Below are 12201 nucleotides of genomic sequence, written 5' to 3'. Positions count from 1 at the left end.
AAAATTCGATATCCATAAGTAAAACAAAAAAGGTGGAGTCTTTCCTCATACCAGGCACATAACTAAACTCAAAATGGATCAGATCTAAATATAAGAACCAGAATAATAAAACTCCTAGAAAAAAGTGTAGGGAAGCATCTTCAGGACCTGATGTAATGCAATGTTTCTTAATTTTACACCCAAAGCACAAACAACAAAAACAAAAACAAGAAAACAGATAAAAGGGACCTTATCAAAATTTAAAACTTTTGTTCATAAAAGCAGTTTATCATGACAGTAAGAAGACAACTACAAAACAGGGGAAAATATTTGGAAATCACATACACGATCAGGGCTTAATATCCAGAGTATATCAAGAAATCCTACAATTCAACAATAAAAAAGCAAACAACCCAATCTAAAAATGGGCAAAAGACTTGAATAGACATTTCTGCATAAGATATACAAATGGCCCAAAGCACATAGTGACTTCTGGAGGACCTCTGTTGTTGCTCAGATGTGGCCTGACTCTCTCTAAGCCCAACTCTGCAAGTGAAAACATTGCCCTCCCCACTACGTGGGACATGACATCCAGGGGTGAAAGTCTCCCTGGTGGTGTGGGAGATGACTCCCAGGGATGAGTCTGGCCCTGGAACCATAGGATCAAATTCCACCCTGATCAAAAGGGGAAAGAAGTGTAACTAATAAAGTAAAGGGCTGGGAGTTCAAAGAGGGTCTAGAGGCTGCTCTGCAGGTCGCTCTTACACAAGTGGCAGTAAACATTGCTACCTATATACCTGCCAAACCCCAACCAGGACCATTCCACCCAATCCTAAGGAACACCTAGGGCAATATATGAGATTCCACAAGGGTTCAGGCACCAGAGTAACTTTCCAGAAACATACCACATCCAGAAGGGGCCTTGGTCCAGATAAGTCCTGAACCTAGGGGGCCCAGCCTCTCCAGAACATCAGACAGTTTCACTCTCTACCCATACTATTGACAGACCCTTTAAACATGAAAAAATTAGAATGGCCATAGCCCAAACACGCCTAAAGAGAGGGATAGAAAAATCAAAGGTGATAGTGGAGTTGTACAGAGAAGATAGGATTTAACAATGAATATGATTGCTGAATCATTAAGTTGGTATTTCTTTTACTCTCCAGTATCTTCGAGCAGCTAGAAGTAAAAACCTAATTGTGGAATTGTAACCCATACCAAACTTGAAACATGTTCTACAACTACTTGCAGTTTGTGCTTTGAAATTTATTGCTTTTTTTTTGTATATATGTGATTTTTCACAAAAATGAAAAAAATGTTGATTGTGAGGCTAAAAAATATTTATACTTCTAGCCTCCTGTATTCTGGAGCAGCTGAAAGGAAAAACCTGAGATGATGGACGGTAGCCATGACAAACTCTGGGATCTTTCCTGTAACTATTTGTTGAAGAGTGCTTTGAAAACTATTGCTTTTTCCTTTCTTTGCTTTGTATATTTCTAATATTATACAATTAAGAAGTTTTCAAAAAGGAAACAGAGAACTGGAATAAAATTGTGATTGTATGAAGTTGTTATATACCCCAGAAAAGATCATGTTCGTATATATGTTATTTTTCACAAAAAAGAAAAAAAAGTCGATTGTGATGATAAAAAAAATATTTTTTTCTTCTAGCCTCCTATATTCTGGAGCAGCTAGAAGGAGAAATCTGAGAGGATCGTATCGTAGCCCATGACAAACTCTGTGATCTGTCCTGTAACTACCTGTTTAAGAGTGCTTTGAAAACTATTGCTTTTTATTTCTTTGCTTTGTATATATACTATAAAATAAAAAAGTTAAAAAAAAAAACCATGGCAAAATTGTTTTCTAGAACATAAAATCCATGTTGGCAGCTTGCTGGGTTCCTCTGCTTTCAAAACTAAGAATGGAAGACAACAGTGGCTTCATTTAATGTCTATTGCCAGAACAACTATGATAACTGTCACCACAGGCAACTGTTCTAGCACTTGTAATTGGGCACAGACACATGTTGATGTTATGTTGTTTGACGTGGTAATTGCTGTGGTTAGCTCAATTTGGGAAATTGTTAGACTGAGAGCTGATAGTGGTGATTCCCAATAAAAACAGCATTCTCACCAAACATATTATTTATTCAAACAAAAGTTCTCACATGGTCATTACTGAACCATCATATTTATGCAGAAACATAAAAGCAAGGAAAAACAGTTATTTTCATAAGTAAACACGTCCAACTGTTCAGAAGGAATGACATTTTTAACATTATATGTCAATATGCTAGTCTTTGTGGTACAGCATAAATATGTGTGCCATCATGTATGTGACACCTTAGAGACTCAGCTTGTTTCTTTTCCAATGTCTCCTCTTAGCATAATACCTGTTTGTATTGTCAGTTTTCCTTCAAATCCATTTGGGAATGGGATGAATCTGTTTTGGTTTTTTGGCCAGGAATTGCTTGAAATTTAAAAGTCTTGTGGGAATGTGAGGCTGGGAGCCAAACACACAAACCTTAACAACAAAGGAAGGAACCGTTCACCCACCTTATTTTGAAATAAAAATATGAAAATATCAACTTAAAAAAATGGGCCAAGGATTTGAATGGACATTTCTCCAAAGAAGATACTCAGAATGGCTGATAAGTATAGGAAAACATGCTGAACATTAAGCATTGTAAAACTGGAAATCAAAACTGCAATGAGATCCCAGTTCACACCCACTAAGATGACTATTATTAAAAAGACGGAAAATAATAGATGTTGGTAAGGATGTGGAAACATAGGAAGGTTCGTACATTGTTGGTGGCAATGGAAAATGGTGAAGCTATTGTGGAAAACAGTTTGGCAGCTCCTCAGAGAGTTACACAGAATTACAATATGGCCCAGCAGCTCCACTCCTAGGGACACATGTGCGGTAGGTTGGGGCTGTATGTATCCCAGGAAATCATGTCCTTAAACTTAATCCATTCCTGTAGGTGTGAGCCCAGTGTAAGCAGGACCTTTCGATGAGGTTACTTCAATTCAGGTGGGGCCCACGATGGGTCTTAATCCTATTACTAGTGTCCTTTATCAGCAGAATGAAGTTCAGACAGAGAAAGAGAAAGCCGGAGAGGGAGAGCTAGAGGGTGAAAATCAGTGGAACCCAGAAGAGAAGCAAAAGGCCACCCGTGGCCTGTTTTGGTTTGCTAAAGCTGCTGGAATGCAATATACCAGAAATGGAAAGCCTTTTAAAAAGGGAATTTAATAAATTGCAGGTTTATAGTCCTAAGCCCATAGAAATGTCCAAACTTGGGCATTATTGACAGTTACCAAAAGGTGGAAGCAACCCGAGTGTCCATTAGTAGATGAATGGATAAACAAAATGCGGTATATCTACACAATTGAATATTATTCAGCCATAAAAAGTAGTGAAGTGCCGGTACATGCTACAGGGTGGATGATTATTGAAGACATTATGTTGTGTAAATCAGGCCAGATGCAAAAGGACAAATATTGTGTGAGTTATTTTGTAGGAAATAATTAGAATAAGCATATCATGGAGACCGAAAGCAGAGTAGTGCTTGCCAGGGACAGGGGGAGGAAGAAATGGGGACGTGCCTCTAAATGAGTATGAGTTTTGGTTGGGCATCATGAAAATAGTCTGGAAATAGATTGTGATGTAAATTAAACAGTATTGTCAAAGTACTTAATGTCAAGGAATTTCCCACTTGAAATGGTGAAATGATTACTATGTTGTGCATATTTTACCACAATTAAAAATAAATGAAGTAGGATAATTCTCCAAGATAGACCATGTTTTGGGGCACAGAACAAGCCTCAATAAGTTAAGAAAATTGAAATGATACAATGCACATTCTCTGACCACAACAGAATGAAGCTAGAAATCAATAACAGAGGGAGAAAGAGAAAATTCACAAATATGTGGAAATTAAACAATATACACTTAAACAACAAATGGGTTAAGGAGGAAACCAGAACTAAAATCAGGAAATATCGTGAGTAAAATGAAAATACACCATACGCATACCAAAACTTATGGGATGCAGTGAAGGCAGTACTGAGAGGGAAATTTATCACTCTAAAGTTTATATTTAGAAAGAAGAAAGACTTCAATCAGAGCTGTAACCTCAACACTGGGGTCACGGCACATCTTCTCCATTCCATGTCATAATGAGTTCACCCATGTTTTCCTCGAAACTTTACTGTACCTATGGGAACTCCAGCCTTCCTTGCATCTCATATGGACTCTCACAACCTTCTCACTAAATGGCCTCCATTTTCCCTCTGTCTCTCTTCCAAACTTTTCTGTACAATGACACCAAATAATAGACATGAAGTGCAAATTGGATCTTCTTACTCAAGGCCTTAACGGTTCTCTGAGTTAATAGCATCCAACCCAAGATTCTTTGCTCTTGGCTGCTTTTCTTACCTTGACTTTTCCCACAGACGTTATTCCTTCTCTTTTCTGAAATGCCAGATTGTACATTCCTACCCAAGAAGGCCATGTTGTTTCATACTCCTGTTTCCATGTACCTGTTCATCCCTGATCCTCTGAGGCAATTCCCCTTGGATCTTGTTTATCCCATCAGTTCACATGCAATTCAGATGTCAACCACTTTGCCAAAATTCCAAGTGCAGATCTTGGGTCCTCTGAACCATAGCCAGCCCAGTGCTGTCTAATTCGAGAACCTACATCATTCTTCTGCATTCAAGTTCTGATGTCTTCCCATATGCACATTTTTACAAAAGAAGAGCTGACATTTATGTGTAGGAGTTGGAGGCAAAAAGTATGGGAAGGCTTCCCAGAGGAAGATGCAATTGAGCTGGACCAGGAAAATTGGGGGCAAGATTTCCAAAATCGGAGATGACAGGAAACTAGAGCCAATGGCATGTGCTAAGGCCTGGAAAAGTAGAGCTGGATGTTATGGGATGAGCATGATATTCACACTTTGTAAAAGAGATAATAGGTACAAAAATGAATTGCTTAGCAAGGGCCTTGACATCTAGGCGGAGTTTCCACTTGAAGACTTGGCCAGAATGGAGCATGTTGCTGTCCATCACTTCAGGCCCACCAATCAGCAGCATGGAAGGCAGGGGGTGGGGCACAGACTGACAGTAAACGCCGTTCAGCACCACGTGACCAGCCATACCGCTTATTGGCTGGGTGGAGTGTGGTGGGGGTGGGAAAGTGCCACACAGGATTGTGGGAATATGGCTGCTCCTCTCTCCTGAAGTCACAAAAATGTAAGTTTACTATAATTTATTTTCTAACACTGATACATTGTTGGCTGTTTGTAGTGTGATTTTTGTAGAATCTGTTATGCGATGTGTAAAAATGTACTTTAACAGACATATCGGAAGGGTTTTGGGTGTGTGACGTGGACGGTCATTTGGCCGCGTTTAGGGGCACGGTCGTGCTTTAGTACACACAGTGATGGCTCTCTAATGCCATTTTATTAGTTTAAATGTTATTGGTGTCCATTTCTTCGTGTTCTTAGCATTTGCATTTTCAGTTTAAACAGGAGGAAAAGGATGGCGCGGTTGCCTGACCGGCTGTCAGTTCAGGATACCTCAGTGTCTGTTGGGCGCTATGAACCTGATTTTGCCTTTTCTTTTACTATGTCTTTGGTTGAATCTTGGTCTATATATTTTCCGAGAGTTCTGTTATCAGTGACTGGATTACGTCTGTGATTTTAGACGAGTAAAGAAGGAAATTAACATGGTGAGGGAGGGTACATGGGATTAGGACAGATAATGGCCATTAGCTGCCTTTCAGTGCACTAGTTGTTTCATTTCACAATATGACTGTATGTTTAATATCATTTGTTTGTGGAAATTTCTTAATCTGTCTTCATATGTTGTCTGAAGAAAATATTTCTGGCTGCATTCTACCGGTTCTTCACTGACCACCCTGAATAGTTTTCAGTGATCTTTGACTGCCGTTTTGCATTTTTGTGTAATATACATACATAGTTCATATCATTGTTTTAAAAATGTGGTGCTTTTCTTGTGTTTTCGTGGAAATGTTTGGTGTTATTTGTAATTTACTAAGAAGGAAGATAGCAGTCTGGTTGGTCAAAAGCCTTTAAGACTTTGAAAGGAATCAACCCTCAGGGAATCTATTTCATGCTTTAATTTCCTATGTGACTGCGTGGGTTTTTTCCCATGGCATTGCACTCGTTTGCATGTATTTAACTTTGATATTGGTCGTATTTCATAAATATTCTTTTAAAATGAAAGTCTTTGGGGAGTATCCATTTGGAAATGAATCGTCTAAGCTGAGCACTTGACGTTTTACAAATACAGCGGATGCCTTAGTAGGTCTTACAGCTTTGATTAGACACACCTTGGCATTAAATAGCAAAAAACAACTGTGCATTTATCTTCATTGCCAAAGTTTCTTTTCAGGTTTTGTATGATTTCAGTTTTCAGAGCGGCAAATTAACGTCTGATGGAGAGGTTTATATTTCATAATATGATGGTTCTCATTGCATATTTTGACATAATTTGTTTCAATTCTAATCTTGTCCCTTTATATTTTCTTCAAAAATAAATGTTTCATGGTACTCTCAATTTACAAATACAGCCGTAGTCCTCTGAATACTTGATGTTTTACGACAGTGAGGTCTTAAAACGTCTGAAATCGGCTGCTATAAAGATAGTTTGGCATTTAATTTTACAAAGAATTGTGTGTTTGGTTTTATTCCCTTTAATGTGGTCCTGGTTCATATCATGAGCTTTGTGATAAAGTTTGGCATATCTCAAATTCACAATGTGTTCTAATTGCCATTATGTTTCTTGACTTACGGAGGTTACTGGCCTCATGCTGCCAGTGGACCTCACCTTTCATTTTATTTTACTATTAATTGCATTTTATTAACATCTAACTTGTAAGTTTGGTGTTTGTGCGTCTTATTTAATAGTTCTATTGAAAATGAAGAACGTTTTATGGAATTTTTCAGGGTAAAAAAACAGGGCCTGCGGCAGGCCACGCTGGCTCAGCAGGCAGAGTTCTCGCCTGCCATGCCGGAGACCCAGGTTCGATTCCTGGTGTCTGCACATGCAAAAAAAAACACAAAACAAAAATCCACAGCCTGTTAGACTGGCCCTGGAAACTAACCCGGGCCTTCTGGCATGGGAAGCGAGAACTCCGCCAACGAGCCACCGTTGCCCACCCGGCTCTGATGTTTTACGACAGTAAGAACCCGGAAGTACGGTTCTTGGGCCTTAATCCTCTGAATCCTTGATGTTTTACGACAGTTGAGTCTTAAAACTTCTGAAATCAGCTGCTATTAAAGGTAGTTTGGCATTTAATTTTACAACGGAATTGCGTGCTTGGTTTTATTCCGTTTAATGTGGGCCTTGGTTCCTATCATAAGCTTTGTGATAGTTTGGTGTTATCTCAAATTCACAATGTGTTCTAATTGCCATTATGCTTCTTGATTTACGGCGGTTAAATCGTCTCGTGCTGCCAGCAAGCCTAACCTTTCATTTTATTTTACTATTAAATTGCATTTTATTAACATCTATCTTGTCAGTTTTGTGTTTGTGCGTCGTCGTATTTCATAGTTCTATTGAAAATAACGTTTTAAGGTATTTTTCGGGGTAAAGAAACACGGCCTGGGGCGGGCCACCGTGGCTGAGTAGGCAGAGTTGCTGCCTGCCATGCCAGAGACCCGGGTTCGATTCTCGGTGTCTGCCCATGTAATCAAATAAACAAACAAAAAAGACAGCCTGTTAGACTGGCCCTGGAATCGAACCCGGGTCTTCCAGCATCGGAGGTGAGAACTCCGCCAATGAGCCACTGTTGCCCAACTGGCCCTGTGCCTTTAGGACAGTAAAAACCTGGAAGTACGGTTCCTGGGCCACCACAGAACGACTGTGGGAATTTCATTTCCTGCGGCAGTTGCCAGAATATCACATCATTCAATTGAATTCTGTCCTTAGTTTTTTCCAAAACTTTCCCTTGAAATTCATGAGGCACTTTCACTTTCCAAACGTGGGAATTAATGGGTCGGATTGAATGCTTCTGTTCTCTGGGTCGAATGGCCCTTGCAGGTCGTGTTGCCTAGTGTTCAAATTCAATTTATAACGGTAATTGTTTATTAAATGCAGCATTAGATCTTTAAGATTTCAACTCGATCCTCCTTCCCAGCTATTCTTCTATGGAAAAACGGATTTTTTGTTGTTTCTGTTTGCAAACAAGTAGAACAAATAAGAGTGATTCAAGTCCTGGCTGGTTTGACAGCGAAAGTGGCACGAATATGCTCTCCCAACCCCCCCCATCCTGGAGGAGGCTAGTGTGACCACGAATTCTGACTGTGCCTCAGGGCTTCAAGTGAACATATTGGCATGAAGTGGGCAGGGCCCGCCTATTTATAAGCGTGCCTTCATTGTGTAATGCCTAATTGGGATTCAACGGCAGAATTCGAATGAATTTCTTGTTATCTCCCACAGACACCTCATCACCGTAGTCACTGAGAGTAAAGCATTGATTGCTTTGGAGTAAAATCCAAACTCTTCCCTTTTATGATGGAAACAATTGAGTTTACTTATCAGCCTTTTTTCTGGTTCATTCTTGGTATAGATGTTTTGTCTATTATCTCATGTAGAGATAATTTGATGACTCCTTTATTGGTGGGCCCCTGATTTCTCTAAATGTAATCCGCTTGGATTACATTTAGAAATCAGAAAGACGGTTTGCTGGTGTCTGGGTTTTCTGCTCTATCTACCCTGGGTACAGACAGGAATAGAGATTTCAGAAATTGAGACTCTAGCCTCACAAATCCTGACTTTCCAGGCACAGCCTGGACAACATGTAAGTGTGGAAAGAAGGTACTTTTATTATATGCCTGTTACCTAAGGAATCCTATGTAAATAGTTGCAATTAAAGGTAAATTCCCCAAAGGGGTGGAAGAAATTGGGTAAATTAAAATCCTCGTGGTCAGTGGGGGGCAGGGGTAAGGGGTATGGGATGTATGAGTTTTCTCTTTTCTTTTTCTTTCTTTTTCTGGAGTGATGCAGATGTTCTAAAAGTGATCATGGTGGTGAATACAAAACTATGTGATGATATTGTGAACCATCGATCATACACCATGTATGGAATGTACGTGTGTAAAGATTTGTCAATAAAAATTTGTTTTTAACGTAAATCCCCCAAATCTACATCCTATTAGCAACTACCAAATCTTTTCCATTGTTTTCTCCTCAAAGACCTATGTTCAATGTCAGATGTTAGCATCATTATTTAAGATATGAATTCTGAGCGGGCAACGGTGGCTCAGTGGCAGAGTTCTTGCCTGCCATGCTGGAGACCCAGGTTCAATTCTTGGTGCCTGCCCATGCAAAAAAAAAGTTATGAATTCTTCACAAAATTGTTCTGAATGATATTTACTTGTTTTTGGTGTAAAGTGTTTATCAAGTTATTATGTTACTGATGTTTGATAATAATATACCAAAAATGCCCTTGTATAATGTCATAATGTGCATTTCATAGTATAATAGTGTCAGTATTTGATAACATATTAAGAAGACGAAACCCATTGCAGAGGATTTCTACCCATGGTTTTGCATGTGTCAGTTGCCTTATGAGTGAAGAGAAAAAAGCAAGCTTCTTTGAAACTATTCTTCTAGCAAAGAAATGTCATTGCCTCTCTGTAATAATTAATAATTGCCCTATGAAACTCAATTAAAGCACTATGAGCTATGTTTCGTTTTGAAGGGTTGTCTGGCTCTGAAGAGCAGTCATACCTGACCTTGTGGTTTGGTTTGTGCAGTCCCTGTCCCACATTACATTTCACTCTTTTGGCCTACCTCATACAAGTTGCATGACTAAGTAACCTGGGCCAACCAATTATTTTCAGAAGTTCCTCTGGTTATGGGAAAGAGGAAATTTGCCCCAGCAACCCACGTTATGAGTTTCCAAGTGTTGTAATTTTCCTGCAGTGTTTCTAGGCTTTGGACCCACTGACAAGCCTCCTTGCAGGTTTGTACAATCACCATCTTCTCCCTGAGGACCTGTGATGGAAAAAGTCTACTCCTGTCAGTCTCTGGGCCTGTAACATGGAAAGAGTAGAACTGGAACCAACTGTCAAGGCCAGAAAGTCGAGTAAGTGCAATGCTATGCAGTGTGAGGTGACAAATGATGGGGGGAGGGCAGCATCTGTCTCTGTCAGGTAACCATATTTCAAAGAATGTCGCTATCTCTTCATTGAGTGTCTAGAGATAGTAATTACACAGGGTCACTATCCGGCCACTGCTAACTAACTCCGTGGTAGAGACCATGTTTCTACCACTTATTTTCAATTAGACAGTGACATCTTTTTGAGTGCATATGTGTGTTCCTCAGTACATTTTGGGTGCCAGTATTAAAGAAACATTAGTATTCTTGGGATGTTCTGATCTCAGAGAAACCTGATACTCACATTTTAAAATCAAAGTTTTGATCCACCTTTTTTATCCTTTTTGCAAAGCCTTTGCAGTGGCAGACAACAGCAGGAAAGACTGGATGCGATTGTCAAAAAATAATAATAAAATCGGGAGTCCAGGGATTATGGAAGTACGGCTTAGGTGCTTTTGTCTCAGGTATGAGAATGTGGATCTCAAGGTAATTTTAATACCAAGTCTGTCTATGAGAGGGGGGAAGATAGGCTCTGAGGATCAAGTGAGTGGCATGGTTGGTAGTCTGCCAGTCTGTTCTACAGGAGCGAGGAGGACATTTATTTGAGGGGGGTCATGGAGGTATAGGTCAACAATTAATGTAATAGATAAGTCAGTATTCCACCAAACCTGTACTTGGCCATGCATCGTTGGTATTTTCCCTGGTTTGCTCACTCTCACCTTTGAGCCTCAGTTTCTTCATTTGCAAAATGTAAATCGTACCTTGCTGTAGGCAGGTTGTGAGAATCAAGTGTGGTAATCTTTTTAAAGGACCCAGGATGCACTAGGTACTTAAGCAATGAGTGCACCACTTCATGAATTCACATACAGGAGGAGAGCATTATGGTGCTTGGTTTACCTCCTCTCCTTCCCCATTCCCCTAACCCCCAGCTGTTTTGACCTAGGCATAATTAAGTTAACATGTTTGTTTCCTTTTCCAGGACCAGCAAATTTCCTCAGAGGTTACTCGGGAATCCCTTTGGAAACGACACCACTGTATTCTTCCTGTAAAGCTACAGGTAGCAGAGGAACCGGAACTTTGCTGAGCTCTGTGCTGACATCTGTCGGTGCCAACTATGACACTTTACATCAAGGGTGAAGAGGTTCAGCACCTATCATGACTTGCTAGGTTTTCTCACACTCTGCTCGCTGGAGGGTGCCTGTTAACTGGCTGTGTGACAGGGGTCTCTGTGTTTTCTCGCCTGTATAGAGTCATTTATTGGGAGGTGATTTAATCATTGCAATTCAGGTGAAAACATTTGGCAATTTGAGAGAGGGGAATATGAAATGTTCTTAGATGGTTTCAAAGAGACTTCTAACCTTCTGTCTCAAAGATACCCCCAGTTCCTCTACTTTTCTATTAGCATGGGTTTTACTGACAAGGCGGCATCACAGAGTATGAAGTTCAATTCTTTTTTACTAGGAACCAGAGAGTCTGTGTAAGCTCTGTGTAGCAAGTGAACGTTTCAAGTCTAGGTTTAATCCTCTAGGTGGTTAAATCACTTTAAAATGCTCTAAGGTGGGGTCCATTGTTATATCCCAACCCAGTGAAAAACTGAGGCCTGAGGTTTTTACAAAAGGCTTTCCTCAGACACACTTAGTAGGACTATGCCAGTGATGTTCCTTCACGAAAGGTGGCCTACTTGTTACTCCAAAACAGCTGTAAAACTTAACTATAACTGAGGCCCATCCTTCTCAAGCCACGCTATCTTGTCGTGCCCTCTATGCGTCCCAATCATTTTAGGCCTCTTCACGTGTCAAAACCAGAAGTGAGTGGTTTGGTTTAATGGAAAATTCCACTGAGTATTGGTATAGGAGAGAGGATTCAAAAATGGTTACTGTTTCATTGGGGTAATTTCAACAGTTGAGGGCCTCGGGGAAAGAAAAGGTGATCCTCTTGAAAATTAAAGGTACGGCCTTGTCCTTGGAACTTTCTGAGGGTTCCTTTCCTATGCCAGACTTGACAGGTAGGCACCACTATCATATAATCAGTGAACGTCTACTCAGATGGGAATGGTAATGTACTGCAAGTTCTTGATCGTATTCCATGTCA

At 40.0% G+C, this 12201-nt stretch overlaps 1 long non-coding RNA gene across 1 annotated transcript in view; it reads left to right on the top strand.

The window, feature by feature from the left end:
* The window catches only part of LOC143671616 (uncharacterized), a 70994-nt gene extending 59670 nt beyond the window's left edge, over nt 1-11324 (top strand). The window contains exons 5-7 of the long non-coding RNA XR_013169611.1: nt 9936-10098; nt 10463-10574; nt 11090-11324. This is a non-coding gene — a long non-coding RNA (uncharacterized LOC143671616). The remainder of the gene's footprint in view (nt 1-9935; nt 10099-10462; nt 10575-11089) is intronic.
* The last annotated feature ends 877 nt before the right edge of the window (nt 11325-12201 follow it).

This window comes from Tamandua tetradactyla, chromosome X, assembly GCF_023851605.1.
Source record: "Tamandua tetradactyla isolate mTamTet1 chromosome X, mTamTet1.pri, whole genome shotgun sequence".
Lineage (NCBI taxonomy): Eukaryota > Metazoa > Chordata > Mammalia > Pilosa > Myrmecophagidae > Tamandua > Tamandua tetradactyla.
Note: the sequence above shows the minus strand (reverse complement) of the source record. Positions and strands in the feature narration are given on the sequence as shown.